This window comes from Lissotriton helveticus, chromosome 1_1 (genome assembly GCF_964261635.1).
Source record: "Lissotriton helveticus chromosome 1_1, aLisHel1.1, whole genome shotgun sequence".
NCBI lineage: Eukaryota > Metazoa > Chordata > Amphibia > Caudata > Salamandridae > Lissotriton > Lissotriton helveticus.
The window spans coordinates 1,286,264,813-1,286,283,260 of NC_136057.1; the positions used below are offsets into that span (position 1 = coordinate 1,286,264,813).

At 48.5% G+C, this 18,448-nt stretch overlaps 1 protein-coding gene across 1 annotated transcript in view; it reads right to left on the reverse strand.

Moving 5' to 3' along the window:
• Positions 1-18,448, reverse strand: part of SLC13A1 (solute carrier family 13 member 1) — a 328,809-nt gene that overhangs the window by 75,670 nt on the left and 234,691 nt on the right. The window lies entirely within an intron of this gene.

An 18,448-nucleotide genomic window follows, 5' to 3' on the forward strand; every position in this document is an offset into this window, starting at 1 on the left:
AATAAATGCACGTTACTCAACCTACCTGTGTGAGGCTCATCCAAGCTTTGGCAAACTTTGTGTGATTTGATGATGGCGGCCGGTCCAGGTCGCGGAGGAGCCCAGCTGTAAATCAGCGACGATCACACCACACGGTGTGACCTATTCAGGGGGTCGTGCTCTCGAAGGACTTATGGTGCGGCAGCTACAAGTATCAAACTTCCTCACCCCACTGTGGTTTTTAATTTTAGCATGCTGTTGAAAGACGGACTCACTGGAGCTAAACATCGCAACCACAAGTACCAAGATGCAACATAACCGGCAACGCCCACTGGGGCGGGGACTATCAGATTAAATATGGTTGCTGTAGCCGGTCTTCACAAAATGCTATTGCCCAAGAAGAAGAGTCGGCATGACTCGAAACGCGTCGGCATGAGATGGGTGTTTGTCACTGAATCTGCCTGCAGCCTTCCTGAATAAATGCACGTTACTCAACCTACCTGTGTGAGGCTCATCCAAGCTTTGGCAAACTTTGTGTGATTTGATGATGGCGGCCGGTCCAGGTCGCGGAGGAGCCCAGCTGTAAATCAGCGACGATCACACCACACGGTGTGACCTATTCAGGGGGTCGTGCTCTCGAAGGACTTATGGTGCGGCAGCTACAAGTATCAAACTTCCTCACCCCACTGTGGTTTTTAATTTTAGCATGCTGTTGAAAGACGGACTCACTGGAGCTAAACATCGCAACCACAAGTACCAAGATGCAACATAACCGGCAACGCCCACTGGGGCGGGGACTATCAGATTAAATATGGTTGCTGTAGCCGGTCTTCACAAAATGCTATTGCCCAAGAAGAAGAGTCGGCATGACTCGAAACGCGTCGGCATGAGATGGGTGTTTGTCACTGAATCTGCCTGCAGCCTTCCTGAATAAATGCACGTTACTCAACCTACCTGTGTGAGGCTCATCCAAGCTTTGGCAAACTTTGTGTGATTTGATGATGGCGGCCGGTCCAGGTCGCGGAGGAGCCCAGCTGTAAATCAGCGACGATCACACCACACGGTGTGACCTATGCAGGGGGTCGTGCTCTCGAAGGACTTATGGTGCGGCAGCTACAAGTATCAAACTTCCTCACCCCACTGTGGTTTTTAATTTTAGCATGCTGTTGAAAGACGGACTCACTGGAGCTAAACATCGCAACCACAAGTACCAAGATGCAACATAACCGGCAACGCCCACTGGGGCGGGGACTATCAGATTAAATATGGTTGCTGTAGCCGGTCTTCACAAAATGCTATTGCCCAAGAAGAAGAGTCGGCATGACTCGAAACGCGTCGGCATGAGATGGGTGTTTGTCACTGAATCTGCCTGCAGCCTTCCTGAATAAATGCACGTTACTCAACCTACCTGTGTGAGGCTCATCCAAGCTTTGGCAAACTTTGTGTGATTTGATGATGGCGGCTGGTCCAGGTCGCGGAGGAGCCCAGCTGTAAATCAGCGACGATCACACCACACGGTGTGACCTATGCAGGGGGTCGTGCTCTCGAAGGACTTATGGTGCGGCAGCTACAAGTATCAAACTTCCTCACCCCACTGTGGTTTTTAATTTTAGCATGCTGTTGAAAGACGGACTCACTGGAGCTAAACATCGCAACCACAAGTACCAAGATGCAACATAACCGGCAACGCCCACTGGGGCGGGGACTATCAGATTAAATATGGTTGCTGTAGCCGGTCTTCACAAAATGCTATTGCCCAAGAAGAAGAGTCGGCATGACTCGAAACGCGTCGGCATGAGATGGGTGTTTGTCACTAAATCTGCCTGCAGCCTTCCTGAATAAATGCACGTTACTCAACCTACCTGTGTGAGGCTCATCCAAGCTTTGGCAAACTTTGTGTGATTTGATGATGGCGGCCGGTCCAGGTCGCGGAGGAGCCCAGCTGTAAATCAGCGACGATCACACCACACGGTGTGACCTATGCAGGGGGTCGTGCTCTCGAAGGACTTATGGTGCGGCAGCTACAAGTATCAAACTTCCTCACCCCACTGTGGTTTTTAATTTTAGCATGCTGTTGAAAGACGGACTCACTGGAGCTAAACATCGCAACCACAAGTACCAAGATGCAACATAACCCGCAACGCCCACTGGGGCGGGGACTATCAGATTAAATATGGTTGCTGTAGCCGGTCTTCACAAAATGCTATTGCCCAAGAAGAAGAGTCGGCATGACTCGAAGTGCGTCGGCATGAGATGGGTGTTTGTCACTGAATCTGCCTGCAGCCTTCCTGAATAAATGCACGTTACTCAACCTACCTGTGTGAGGCTCATCCAAGCTTTGGCAAACTTTGTGTGATTTGATGATGGCGGCCGGTCCAGGTCGCAGAGGAGCCCAGCTGTAAATCAGCGACGATCACACCGCACGGTGTGACCTATGCAGGGGGTCGTGCTCTCGAAGGACTTATGGTGCGGCAGCTACAAGTATCAAACTTCCTCACCCCACTGTGGTTTTTAATTTTAGCATGCTGTTGAAAGACGGACTCACTGGAGCTAAACATCGCAATCACAAGTACCAAGATGCAACATAACCGGCAACGCCCACTGGGGCGGGGACTATCAGATTAAATATGGTTGCTGTAGCCGGTCTTCACAAAATGCTATTGCCCAAGAAGAAGAGTCGGCATGACTCGAAACGCGTCGGCATAAGATGGGTGTTTGTCACTGAATCTGCCTGCAGCCTTCCTGAATAAATGCACGTTACTCAACCTACCTGTGTGAGGCTCATCCAAGCTTTGGCAAACTTTGTGTGATTTGATGATGGCGGCCGGTCCAGGTCGCGGAGGAGCCCAGCTGTAAATCAGCGACGATCACACCACACGGTGTGACCTATGCAGGGGGTCGTGCTCTCGAAGGACTTATGGTGCGGCAGCTACAAGTATCAAACTTCCTCACCCAACTGTGGTTTTTAATTTTAGCATGCTGTTGAAAGACGGACTCACTGGAGCTAAACATCGCAACCACAAGTACCAAGATGCAACATACCGGCAACGCCCACTGGGGCGGGGACTATCAGATTAAATATGGTTGCTGTAGCCGGTCTTCACAAAATGCTATTGCCCAAGAAGAAGAGTCGGCATGACTCGAAACGCGTCGGCATGAGATGGGTGTTTGTCACTGAATCTGCCTGCAGCCTTCCTGAATAAATGCACGTTACTCAACCTACCTGTGTGAGGCTCATCCAAGCTTTGGCAAACTTTGTGTGATTTGATGATGGCGGCCGGTCCAGGTCGCGGAGGAGCCCAGCTGTAAATCAGCGACGATCACACCACACGGTGTGACCTATGCAGGGGGTCGTGCTCTCGAAGGACTTATGGTGCGGCAGCTACAAGTATCAAACTTCCTCACCCCACTGTGGTTTTTAATTTTAGCATGCTGTTGAAAGACGGACTCACTGGAGCTAAACATCGCAACCACAAGTACCAAGATGCAACATAACCGGCAACGCCCACTGGGGCGGGGACTATCAGATTAAATATGGTTGCTGTAGCCGGTCTTCACAAAATGCTATTGCCCAAGAAGAAGAGTCGGCATGACTCGAAACGCTTCGGCATGAGATGGGTGTTTGTCACTGAATCTGCCTGCAGCCTTCCTGAATAAATGCACGTTACTCAACCTACCTGTGTGAGGCTCATCCAAGCTTTGGCAAACTTTGTGTGATTTGATGATGGCGGCCGGTCCAGGTCGCGGAGGAGCCCAGCTGTAAATCAGCGACGATCACACCACACGGTGTGACCTATGCAGGGGGTCGTGCTCTCGAAGGACTTATGGTGCGGCAGCTACAAGTATCAAACTTCCTCACCCCACTGTGGTTTTTAATTTTAGCATGCTGTTGAAAGACGGACTCACTGGAGCTAAACATCGCAACCACAAGTACCAAGATGCAACATAACCGGCAACGCCCACTGGGGCGGGGACTATCAGATTAAATATGGTTGCTGTAGCCGGTCTTCACAAAATGCTATTGCCCAAGAAGAAGAGTCGGCATGACTCGAAACGCGTCGGCATGAGATGGGTGTTTGTCACTGAATCTGCCTGCAGCCTTCCTGAATAAATGCACGTTACTCAACCTACCTGTGTGAGGCTCATCCAAGCTTTGGCAAACTTTGTGTGATTTGATGATGGCGGCCGGTCCAGGTCGCGGAGGAGCCCAGCTGTAAATCAGCGACGATCACACCACACGGTGTGACCTATGCAGGGGGTCGTGCTCTCGAAGGACTTATGGTGCGGCAGCTACAAGTATCAAACTTCCTCACCCCACTGTGGTTTTTAATTTTAGCATGCTGTTGAAAGACGGACTCACTGGAGCTAAACATCGCAACCACAAGTACCAAGATGCAACATAACCGGCAACGCCCACTGGGGCGGGGACTATCAGATTAAATATGGTTGCTGTAGCCGGTCTTCACAAAATGCTATTGCCCAAGAAGAAGAGTCGGCATGACTCGAAACGCGTCGGCATGAGATGGGTGTTTGTCACTAAATCTGCCTGCAGCCTTCCTGAATAAATGCACGTTACTCAACCTACCTGTGTGAGGCTCATCCAAGCTTTGGCAAACTTTGTGTGATTTGATGATGGCGGCCGGTCCAGGTCGCGGAGGAGCCCAGCTGTAAATCAGCGACGATCACACCACACGGTGTGACCTATGCAGGGGGTCGTGCTCTCGAAGGACTTATGGTGCGGCAGCTACAAGTATCAAACTTCCTCACCCCACTGTGGTTTTTAATTTTAGCATGCTGTTGAAAGACGGACTCACTGGAGCTAAACATCGCAACCACAAGTACCAAGATGCAACATAACCGGCAACGCCCACTGGGGCGGGGACTATCAGATTAAATATGGTTGCTGTAGCCGGTCTTCACAAAATGCTATTGCCCAAGAAGAAGAGTCGGCATGACTCGAAGTGCGTCGGCATGAGATGGGTGTTTGTCACTGAATCTGCCTGCAGCCTTCCTGAATAAATGCACGTTACTCAACCTACCTGTGTGAGGCTCATCCAAGCTTTGGCAAACTTTGTGTGATTTGATGATGGCGGCCGGTCCAGGTCGCAGAGGAGCCCAGCTGTAAATCAGCGACGATCACACCACACGGTGTGACCTATGCAGGGGGTCGTGCTCTCGAAGGACTTATGGTGCGGCAGCTACAAGTATCAAACTTCCTCACCCCACTGTGGTTTTTAATTTTAGCATGCTGTTGAAAGACGGACTCACTGGAGCTAAACATCGCAACCACAAGTACCAAGATGCAACATAACCGGCAACGCCCACTGGGGCGCGGACTATCAGATTAAATATGGTTGCTGTAGCCGGTCTTCACAAAATGCTATTGCCCAAGAAGAAGAGTCGGCATGACTCGAAACGCGTCGGCATGAGATGGGTGTTTGTCACTGAATCTGCCTGCAGCCTTCCTGAATAAATGCACGTTACTCAACCTACCTGTGTGAGGCTCATCCAAGCTTTGGCAAACTTTGTGTGATTTGATGATGGCGGCCGGTCCAGGTCGCGGAGGAGCCCAGCTGTAAATCAGCGACGATCACACCACACGGTGTGACCTATGCAGGGGGTCGTGCTCTCGAAGGACTTATGGTGCGGCAGCTACAAGTATCAAACTTCCTCACCCCACTGTGGTTTTTAATTTTAGCATGCTGTTGAAAGACGGACTCACTGGAGCTAAACATCGCAACCACAAGTACCAAGATGCAACATACCGGCAACGCCCACTGGGGCGGGGACTATCAGATTAAATATGGTTGCTGTAGCCGGTCTTCACAAAATGCTATTGCCCAAGAAGAAGAGTCGGCATGACTCGAAACGCGTCGGCATGAGATGGGTGTTTGTCACTGAATCTGCCTGCAGCCTTCCTGAATAAATGCACGTTACTCAACCTACCTGTGTGAGGCTCATCCAAGCTTTGGCAAACTTTGTGTGATTTGATGATGGCGGCCGGTCCAGGTCGCGGAGGAGCCCAGCTGTAAATCAGCGACGATCACACCACACGGTGTGACCTATGCAGGGGGTCGTGCTCTCGAAGGACTTATGGTGCGGCAGCTACAAGTATCAAACTTCCTCACCCCACTGTGGTTTTTAATTTTAGCATGCTGTTGAAAGACGGACTCACTGGAGCTAAACATCGCAACCACAAGTACCAAAATGCAACATAACCGGCAACGCCCACTGGGGCGGGGACTATCAGATTAAATATGGTTGCTGTAGCCGGTCTTCACAAAATGCTATTGCCCAAGAAGAAGAGTTGGCATGACTCGAAACGCGTCGGCATGAGATGGGTGTTTGTCACTGAATCTGCCTGCAGCCTTCCTGAATAAATGCACGTTACTCAACCTACCTGTGTGAGGCTCATCCAAGCTTTGGCAAACTTTGTGTGATTTGATGATGGCGGCCGGTCCAGGTCGCGGAGGAGCCCAGCTGTAAATCAGCGACGATCACACCACACGGTGTGACCTATGCAGGGGGTCGTGCTCTCGAAGGACTTATGGTGCGGCAGCTACAAGTATCAAACTTCCTCACCCCACTGTGGTTTTTAATTTTAGCATGCTGTTGAAAGACGGACTCACTGGAGCTAAACATCGCAACCACAAGTACCAAGATGCAACATACCGGCAACGCCCACTGGGGCGGGGACTATCAGATTAAATATGGTTGCTGTAGCCGGTCTTCACAAAATGCTATTGCCCAAGAAGAAGAGTCGGCATGACTCGAAACGCGTCGGCATGAGATGGGTGTTTGTCACTGAATCTGCCTGCAGCCTTCCTGAATAAATGCACGTTACTCAACCTACCTGTGTGAGGCTCATCCAAGCTTTGGCAAACTTTGTGTGATTTGATGATGGCGGCCGGTCCAGGTCGCGGAGGAGCCCAGCTGTAAATCAGCGACGATCACACCACACGGTGTGACCTATGCAGGGGGTCGTGCTCTCGAAGGACTTATGGTGCGGCAGCTACAAGTATCAAACTTCCTCACCCCACTGTGGTTTTTAATTTTAGCATGCTGTTGAAAGACGGACTCACTGGAGCTAAACATCGCAACCACAAGTACCAAGATGCAACATAACCGGCAACGCCCACTGGGGCGGGGACTATCAGATTAAATATGGTTGCTGTAGCCGGTCTTCACAAAATGCTATTGCCCAAGAAGAAGAGTCGGCATGACTCGAAACGCGTCGGCATGAGATGGGTGTTTGTCACTGAATCTGCCTGCAGCCTTCCTGAATAAATGCACGTTACTCAACCTACCTGTGTGAGGCTCATCCAAGCTTTGGCAAACTTTGTGTGATTTGATGATGGCGGCCGGTCCAGGTCGCGGAGGAGCCCAGCTGTAAATCAGCGACGATCACACCACACGGTGTGACCTATGCAGGGGGTCGTGCTCTCGAAGGACTTATGGTGCGGCAGCTACAAGTATCAAACTTCCTCACCCCACTGTGGTTTTTAATTTTAGCATGCTGTTGAAAGACGGACTCACTGGAGCTAAACATCGCAACCACAAGTACCAAGATGCAACATAACCGGCAACGCCCACTGGGGCGCGGACTATCAGATTAAATATGGTTGCTGTAGCCGGTCTTCACAAAATGCTATTGCCCAAGAAGAAGAGTCGGCATGACTCGAAACGCGTCGGCATGAGATGGGTGTTTGTCACTGAATCTGCCTGCAGCCTTCCTGAATAAATGCACGTTACTCAACCTACCTGTGTGAGGCTCATCCAAGCTTTGGCAAACTTTGTGTGATTTGATGATGGCGGCCGGTCCAGGTCGCGGAGGAGCCCAGCTGTAAATCAGTGACGATCACACCACACGGTGTGACCTATGCAGGGGGTCGTGCTCTCGAAGGACTTATGGTGCGGCAGCTACAAGTATCAAACTTCCTCACCCCACTGTGGTTTTTAATTTTAGCATGCTGTTGAAAGACGGACTCACTGGAGCTAAACATCGCAACCACATGTACCAAGATGCAACATAACCGGCAACGCCCACTGGGGCGGGGACTATCAGATTAAATATGGTTGCTGTAGCCGGTCTTCACAAAATGCTATTGCCCAAGAAGAAGAGTCGGCATGACTCGAAACGCGTCGGCATGAGATGGGTGTTTGTCACTGAATCTGCCTGCAGCCTTCCTGAATAAATGCACGTTACTCAACCTACCTGTGTGAGGCTCATCCAAGCTTTGGCAAACTTTGTGTGATTTGATGATGGCGGCCGGTCCAGGTCGCGGAGGCGCCCAGCTGTAAATCAGCGACGATCACACCACACAGTGTGACCTATGCAGGGGGTCGTGCTCTCGAAGGACTTATGGTGCGGCAGCTACAAGTATCAAACTTCCTCACCCCACTGTGGTTTTTAATTTTAGCATGCTGTTGAAAGACGGACTCACTGGAGCTAAACATCGCAACCACAAGTACCAAGATGCAACATAACCGGCAACGCCCACTGGGGCGGGGACTATCAGATTAAATATGGTTGCTGTAGCCGGTCTTCACAAAATGCTATTGCCCAAGAAGAAGAGTCGGCATGACTCGAAACGCGTCGGCATGAGATGGGTGTTTGTCACTGAATCTGCCTGCAGCCTTCCTGAATAAATGCACGTTACTCAACCTACCTGTGTGAGGCTCATCCAAGCTTTGGCAAACTTTGTGTGATTTGATGATGGCGGCCGGTCCAGGTCGCCGAGGAGCCCAGCTGTAAATCAGCGTCGATCACACCACACGGTGTGACCTATGCATGGGGTCGTGCTCTCGAAGGACTTATGGTGCGGCAGCTACAAGTATCAAACTTCCTCACCCCACTGTGGTTTTTAATTTTAGCATGCTGTTGAAAGACGGACTCACTGGAGCTAAACATCGCAACCACAAGTACCAAGATGCAACATAACCGGCAACGCCCACTGGGGCGGGGACTATCAGATTAAATATGGTTGCTGTAGCCGGTCTTCACGAAATGCTATTGCCCAAGAAGAAGAGTCGGCATGACTCGAAACGCGTCGGCATGAGATGGGTGTTTGTCACTAAATCTGCCTGCAGCCTTCCTGAATAAATGCACGTTACTCAACCTACCTGTGTGAGGCTCATCCAAGCTTTGGCAAACTTTGTGTGATTTGATGATGGCGGCCGGTCCAGGTCGCGGAGGCGCCCAGCTGTAAATCAGCGACGATCACACCACACAGTGTGACCTATGCAGGGGGTCGTGCTCTCGAAGGACTTATGGTGCGGCAGCTACAAGTATCAAACTTCCTCACCCCACTGTGGTTTTTAATTTTAGCATGCTGTTGAAAGACGGACTCACTGGAGCTAAACATGGCAACCACAAGTACCAAGATGCAACATAACCGGCAACGCCCACTGGGGCGGGGACTATCAGATTAAATATGGTTGCTGTAGCCGGTCTTCACAAAATGCTATTGCCCAAGAAGAAGAGTCGGCATGACTCGAAACGCGTCGGCATGAGATGGGTGTTTGTCACTGAATCTGCCTGCAGCCTTCCTGAATAAATGCACGTTACTCAACCTACCTGTGTGAGGCTCATCCAAGCTTTGGCAAACTTTGTGTGATTTGATGATGGCGGCCGGTCCAGGTCGCCGAGGAGCCCAGCTGTAAATCAGCGTCGATCACACCACACGGTGTGACCTATGCAGGGGGTCGTGCTCTCGAAGGACTTATGGTGCGGCAGCTACAAGTATCAAACTTCCTCACCCCACTGTGGTTTTTAATTTTAGCATGCTGTTGAAAGACGGACTCACTGGAGCTAAACATCGCAACCACAAGTACCAAGATGCAACATAACCGGCAACGCCCACTGGGGCGGGGACTATCAGATTAAATATGGTTGCTGTAGCCGGTCTTCACAAAATGCTATTGCCCAAGAAGAAGAGTCGGCATGACTCGAAACGCGTCGGCATGAGATGGGTGTTTGTCACTAAATCTGCCTGCAGCCTTCCTGAATAAATGCACGTTACTCAACCTACCTGTGTGAGGCTCATCCAAGCTTTGGCAAACTTTGTGTGATTTGATATATATATATATATATATATATATATATATATATATATATATATATATATATATATATATATATATATATATATATATACATATATTCACTTAAAAACCCTTAGGTTTCAGGCACGTTATAGTTAGAACTTAGGATTTAAAAAATCTTTGAAATTCACTGAAACAACGATAGGTTTCAGGCACGTTTTAGTTAGAAATTAGCATATAAAAAACCTTAGAAATTCCCTGGAAAAAAAATCATAGGTTTCAGGGGCATTATAGTTAGTTGGACATTTCACTCGTACAAAACCATAGAAATTCCCCCGTTCAGCTAACTATAACTCGCTCACCAGCAATGCACTGCTGATGACGTCACATATTACATCACTCATGACATGGTCAGTGACATCACTCATGACATCACTGGTGACTTCTCAAATGACATCACTGACGACATCATCCTTGTGATAGAGTGCCAGATCTCCTCTTACCCTAATATAACCTTTGATATACACACTCAAAATTAGAAACTAACATTTTCAAGACAATGGACATACCATTACCACTTACAACACACCTATTTAGTAATTCCAAGATCTACACACACATCTACTCATTCACCAACAGTCCTATACAGTCACTCATACATGTACTCACTCATCATATTTACTCATACACCTATACATCCTGTTACACACCGACACTCATCCATATAGTTACTCACACACATAGTTACACATGCAAACAAAGTATCAAACATCCACTTACATGCATACACAGGTATACACACACCACCACAGTTACTTTTACAGAAACGTACACATACAGACTCTCTTAAACAATCACTTATAGAAACACATACTTATTTGTACAGGAACTCTTCCAATCTCTCACTCTCACATACACCAATACTCACATATACTAGTTTAAAACATATGTAGGTACTCGTAAAGACACTATTGAGACAGTCATTCACTCACTAACACACCCATACACACACTCATCCACCCACACAGCCCTGCACACATTCTGTCTTCAACACGTATAAATAGTGAGTCACTCATTCATGTATCTATGCACTAAGCAATACCCCCAACCGAACCATACAGACACTCAGACACTCATACTGATACTCAAAAAAACAACTAATAACCCATATAGACACTCATGTAGCTACTCACCAACCCATGCAGCCAATTATACACAAAGTGAGAGACTGATACAGATATTTACATATTTAAACATTACTCACTAATTTATGTATTCACTAAGATATACTTAATCAGTCAGTTATACAATTAATTTTACAAAAAAGAAAATCATCCATTTAGACACTTATATACCCATTTATTTTGCCAGTGGCCTTGAGATATACATATATAAAACATATTTAATTTTCAGAAAAACACACATTCACTGGATGATGTCATCAGTGATGTCATCAGTGATGTCATATGAGATATCATGAGTGATGTCATGAGTGATGTCACTGACCATGTCATGACTGATGTAATATGTGACATCATCAGCAGTGCATTGCGGGCGCGCAAGTTATAGTTAGCTGAACTAACTATAACGGGGGAATTTCTATGGTTTGGTACAAGTGAAATGTCCAACTAACTATAACGCCCCTGAAACCTATGGTTATTTCAGTGAAATTCAAAGGTTTTTTAACTGCTAATTTCTAACTATACTGTGCCTGAAACCTGTAAATTCACTGAAAAAAACATAGGTTTCAGGGGCGTTATAGTTAGCTGGACATTCATACAAAACCATTGAAATTCCTCTGTTATAGTTAGTTCCACTAACTATAACTCGTGTGCCCGCAATCCACTGCTGATGATGTCACATATTACATCATTCATGACATAGTTAGTGACATCACTGATGACATCACTGATGACATTTCAAATGACATCACTGAGGACATCACTGATGATATTATCCACGTGACAATCTGATACACCTCATCATACACTAGTATAACTACCTACTGTGTAAACGAACGTGCCCTGTGGCCGTTTTAAGTTGGAAGATTAAGTCCCCTTGAATCCTGAGGGTCCCTAGGGTCCAACTAGCCCACTAGGTAACTCCAATTAGCGCAACAGAGCTCTGTTGCAGAGAGATGTAAAAAGGGGCACACTTAGACCACCTCTCTGCAACGCAGCGCAGTGGCGTTTACTGGAAGCAACTGGTGGACTAGTTGGCCCCCAGGGTCCCTCAGGACTGAAGGGGAATTATTTTCCCAACTCAAAATGCGCCACAGGGCTTCTTTGTACACATCACCTTAGGCCCTGTCCCCTCCCTTCCCCACTGTGTAAACACACTGTGGCCATTTTAAGTTGGGAGATTAAGTCCCATTGAATCCTGAGGGTCCCTAGGATCCAACTAGCCCACCAGGTACCTCCAGTAAGTGCCACATAGCTGCGTTGCAGAGAGGTGTATAAAGGGGCAGGGCCTAGACCACCTCTCTGCAAAGCAGCGCACTGGTGCTTACTGGAAGCACCTGGTGGGCTAGTTGGCCCCCCGGAGCCCTCAGGATTGCAGGGGAATTATTCCCCTAACTTAAAATGCGTCACAGGGAGTGTTTGCACACATCACCTCAGGCCCCGTCCCCTCCCTTCACCACTGTGTAAACACGTCCTGTGGCCATTTTAACTTGGGAGATTAAGTTCATTTGAATCCTGAGGGTCCTTAGGGTGGAACTAGCCCACTAGGTACCTCCAGTAAGTGCCACAGAGCTGAGTTGCAGAGAGGTGTAAAAAGTGTAACGGCCTGGACCACCTCTCTGCATCACAGCTCAGTGTCACTTACTGGAAGCACCTGGTCGGCTAGTTAGCCCCCATGGTCCCTCAGGATTGAAGGGGAATTATTTCCCCAACTTAAAACGCGCCATAGGGCGTGTTTGCACACGTCACCTCAGGCCCCATTCCCCTCCCTTCGCCACTGTGTAAACACGCCCTGTGGCCGTTTTAAGTTGGGAGATTAAGTCCCATTGAATCCTGAGGGTCCCTAGGGGCAAATTAGCCCACTAGGTACGTCCAGTAAGCACCATTGCAGAAAGGTGTAAAAAGGGGCACAGCCTGCATCACCTCTCTGCAACGCAGCGCAGTTGCGCTTACTGGAAGGACCTGGTGGGCTAGTTGGCCCCCAGGGTCCCTCAGGATTAAAGGGCAATTATTTCCCCAACTTAAAACGCGCCACAGGGCGTGTTTGCACACGTCACCTCAGGCCCCGTCCCCTCCCTTCACCACTCTGTAAAGGCGCCCTGTGGCCGTTCTAAGTTAAGAGATTAAGTCCCCTTGAATCCTAAGGGTCCCTAAGCTCAAACTAGCCCACTAGGTAGCTCCAGTAAGCGCCACAGTACTGCGTTGCAGAGAGGTGTAAAAAGGGGCGTGGCCTCTAAACACCTGTTTGCAACACAGTTCCATGGCGCATACTGGAGATACCTGTGGGCTCGTTGGCCCTCAGGGACCCCGAGTATTAAAAGAGAAATAATTTTCCAACTTACTACTCGTCAAGGGGCGTGTTTGCACAATGGTGAAGGAAGGGGGCATGTCCTGAGGTGACATGTCTGCAAACACGCTCTGTGGCACGTTTTAAGTTGGAGAAATAATTCCACCTCAATCCTGAGAGGCCAACTAGCCCACCAGGTACCTCCGGTATGCGGCAGAGAGCTGCGTTGCAGAGAGGTGTTCAGAGGCCACGCCCCTTTTTATAACACGCTGCAACGCAGCTCTGAGGCGCTTACTGGAGGTACCTGGAGGGCTAGTTGGCCCCCAGAGACCCTCAGGATTGAAGAAGAATTAATTCCCCAACTTAAACCGTGCCACATGGTGTGTTTGCACACATGTCAACTCAGAATCCGCCCCCTCCCTTCATCATTGTGAAAACGCCACGGGCGCGTTTTAAGTTGGGGGATTAACTCCCCTTGAATCCTGAGGGTCCCTGGGGAGCTACCTCCACTAAGCGCCACAGAGCTGCGTTGCAGAGAGGTGTAAAAAGGGGAGTGGCCTCAGAACACCTCTCCAGGACCCTCAGTATTCAAGTGGTATTCGTTTCCCATCTGCAAACGCACCAGGGGGTGCGTTTGCAGAGTACTGAAAGGAGGGGGCTTGGCCTCCGGCGCGATGCCGGTCTGTTTTGTTTTTTTAAGAAGGGTGGCTGCGTAGCCCCCCTTCTTTTTCTAATTTTTTGGCCATGGGGACCCCATCCCCAAGGGCCTGCCCCCTAACTTTTTTTGTTTAATTAAAAATTGGGAAGGGGCCCGTGAGGCTCCCCTCCCGAGGCGTTAATCGGCCCGCCCTTTTTTAATTTATTTACATTTTTTTGGAGGGGGGTGCATTGCCCCCCTCCTCTGGCCACTTATGGCCTCGGGGACCCCATCCCCCGGGGCCGGCCTTTCTATTTTATTATTATTTCTATTTTTTTAAGTTTTGGGAGGGGGGCTGCTTGGCCCCCCTCCCGGGCCATTTGTAGCCCCGGGGACCCCATCCCCCGGGGTTGGCCCTCTCCGTTGGGGACCATGGGGGGGTCCACAATCTCCCCACGGTCCTGCCAGCTCCCCGCCTCCCTAGGGAGTCGGCATTGCTTTACCACATGGGGAGCTCCTAACATGCAGCTCCCCGTGTGGAAAAGCAATTTGGTTTGAATTTTGAAAGAGAGAGCAGGCTTCCCTGCTCTCTTTCAAAATTCAAACCAAGTTTCCTATGGCAGGGCGGGAGCCTGGAGGCTCGTGTCCTGCCATAGCAAACCACGGTGTACCGGGGGTGGGCACCCCGTGACACTGCAGGAGCCGGCCCTGGGGGGTGGCGGTCCCCAGGGCCATCGAGGGCTCCAGGAAGGGGGCCGCACGGCCTCCCTTCCAACATGCACAAAGCCCCGAGGGTGGTGGTCCCTGGGGCTGGGGGAGGCTACACCCCCACACAGGTTTTTAATATTATCAAACACAAGCCACAGGGGGTGGCGGTCCCATGGTCTGCGGGGAGGCCGTGAGCCCCCCTGCCAATCTATTCTTAAAGCCCCGGGGGTGGCGGTCCCCGCGGCTTGGGGGGACTTTAAGCCCCCCCATATATTTATAAGCCCCAGGGGTGGCGGTCCCCGGGGCTTGGGGTGGCCTGAGAACCCCCGCACATAATTGAAAAAAGCCCCCAGGGTGGCGGTCCCCGGGGCTGGGGGCCCCTCCGGGCCCCCCTTTACATAAACAATATTGCCTCCGGGATTTGACCCCCGGGGGCTAATTATCAAGGAGGCACGGAAGCACGCGCTTCGGTTTTTTTTTATCTGCAGGATCCCTGCACCCTGTGGGGATTTTGCCAATTAAAAAAAAAAGCAGACCTAGGGGGTCAGGGTATTTCTATTGTTTTACTGTTTTCTTGTGCCTCGGTTCTACCGAGGCACAAGATGGCTGCCAACACTTCCTGGTTTGGAGTGTTGACAGCCAATTAGCATACAGCTTGTCATCGAGAGGGTGCTTGGATCCTGTGCAGCCATAGATATATAGGTGATTTTACTTTTGATTTTCTCAGGAACTACTGAACGGAGTGACACCATTTAACAAAAAGACACGACTCTGAATCAAGGCCTACCTTTTTGCCACATTTGGTGTAATTGCATTCAGCAGTTCAGGCTGTAGCTACGGCTAAAGGTTCCTATGGGAAATTGCATGGGGAAAACACGTTTTGGGACCCCCCTTTTTTCTCGGCCCCCGCTTGACGAATCATGGTGAAGCTTTTAGGATAGGAGCGGACAGGAGCGCCCCACGAGTTTTAAAAATTTCGCGAAGATTCGTCAATCGGTGCCAAAGATATTGGGAATAGAATGTTGCGGATTTCCTATGGAGTATAGGTTCTAACTATAACTACCTACTGGGAATAACGTAATTTATTTAGCATTAGTTCATAAGGGTGTTATCTTATTTCTCTGACTCCATTGACAGGAGAGGCGGAGGTGGAGGCTTGGGCCATAGGTTTGGGAGTAGCAGATTTTAGTATGTGAGTAGTACTCTGGTAGACACAAAATGTAGTTTGTGAGGAAGATCCTCCTTTATTTATATGTGCATCTGCGCTTAAAGATGAATGCATGTAAACATATGTATGTATATATTACCGTATATTAGTCATGTTTAACACTTTGTGAAATAGTATTATGGTTAATTTATCAAAACCTAACGAGGAACGACAAACACCCGGTGTGGCAATCTTTTTTGGCACTCCGCCATGACCTCCTCCTCTGATTCCCCCACTAACACCCTGCAAAAGTGCCCCTCATCTCTCCATAGCCCGTCTCTCACATGCATTTCATTTGTTTAAAAGCACTGGTAAAGCCTGGCTTTACTAATCCACTCAGCTATCCACTTAAAATAGAGATCTGTGTGTTGCAGCAGGCGTATCAACCCTCTGCGCTACTTTATGTTACTTTTATTTTTGCAAAATGCTTCTTCTCAAGGTAGTATAAGGTCTAAGACTGCCATGAGACAACACTCTGATCTCTCTCTCAGGAACATTATTCACAAGACTTATCTTGACATCTATATTGCTGCCTGAAAGCTTGATGCACAAGGAACTCTGAAGTAGGTGCTTTAAATCGTAAGTTACTACTAAACACAGCGCCTCTCCCCAACATCGGTGTCCTCCTTCCAGGTCAGCACCCAGGGTGGACACACCGATTACACTGCCCTAAAGCCGGCACTGAAGACAAAATTATATTATGGTCACACAGTGTAGAATTCCTCCCAATTAACACTGATGGTAGCATGTGTAACATCAATGTTTGCTGGCCCTGTTGAGAAAATAGATGTACCATTAACACATATGTAGGTAAGAGCAAGACTAAATAGGATGCGTGCTTGGAATGTGTGAGTATGCATGCATGTCTAGTATAGTGTGCATGGAATGTGTCTGGATACAAGGTTGCTCTTGAATGGAGTGCATCTATTGTGTCAAACACTCAAAAGGTGATGAGAAGAATTCTTGCAACTAGTCTAACTGCTGGCAACTGCTTAGGGTAGAAAGCCAAACCAAACATCATCTAAGACCCAGCCATATGCAAATCAGCCTTGGCCCTGCTCCAATAAGGACAGTCCAGCCTGAATTGCCATGCCAGGTCCTCTCCAAACTGGAATATAAACAACTAAAGACCAAAGTTGGTCTATTTTGTACTTTTCGGTCAAGTGCAGCTTGGTTCAAGTGGCACAATGAGCACAATCCCACATCTGGGTCTAACCTTGACCACTTAGGCCTTTACATTAAACATACAAAAGGTGATTGAACTAATGCTCACAAATAGTTTAACTAATGGCAATTATTCAGGGTAGAATTCCAACTCATCATTTAGACTATCTTTGACACAGTGATTTTTGCTCTATTTTTGCTTCAAATATTAAAAATTAATATCTCTGGTTCGCATTATTGGATTTTTTTTGTTTTGGTGTCATTTTGTTTATTACTTCTTACTCTATAGTTTGAAGTTGGTATGGGTTTTTTATTGTTTGGTATTTTTACTGTTTTGGTACTAGCTCCCACATCATGCACCACTAACTATAATGTCATTTTAACCTTTGGTTTAAAAAAAAAATTGTATAGATCACATTTTAAATTAAACCAATAGCAAACTCTTTGCATGCAGACAACTCCTACTGTGCACAACCTTCATCCATACACTGTGTGGATTGGCCACAGGCCCTGCCCTTCAACCAAGCCGACAAGGCCGACCAGACCATGTGCTCAAATCCCCACATGCAGGCCAACCTCAGCTGTGCATGACCTTTAGTTGTGTGCAGCAGAGGGTTGTTGCTAGACCTAGCCTTCGGCCAGACCCTATGCCCAAACCCTTGCGTGTGGCCAACCCCTACAGTCACTTTTTTTTTCCAGTGCTGCAATACTCTTGTGGCACCTGCAACGGAAACTTTCACACCATGGTTCCACAGCACTGTGCAAGCTTCCTTGAGAAAGCTTGCAGAGCATCACGGTACCATGGGGTGGAAGTTTGTACAGTGGGTCCACTGGAATACCTCTTGGAGGTCCATGACCATTTCCATGAGATTACTGTGGTAGCAGCAGCCTGGTTTGTTTTTACTTTAATTCCTAGGGGGAATCCCTCTGTCCTCGTCCCCACAGGTGCCTTGGATCAGGGTGTCCCTACCCTGCCCCCTGTATCTTAATTTATTTTTATTTTTCAGGACACGGTGATCCTGCCCCTGAGTTCTGTAATTGCTACTGCAAAATTTTCTGAAATTAGATTGTGAGGAATACAGTACATTCCCTGGTACCTCAAGACCCCATCATCCGACGAGAGAAAAGTCAATGGGATTGGAGTATTTTTTAACATTTTTGGTCTTGTAGGACTCCAGTGAGACCCAAAGGTACAGATATCACTAACTTTTTTAAGATATTAGCCCCTTTATGACCAACCT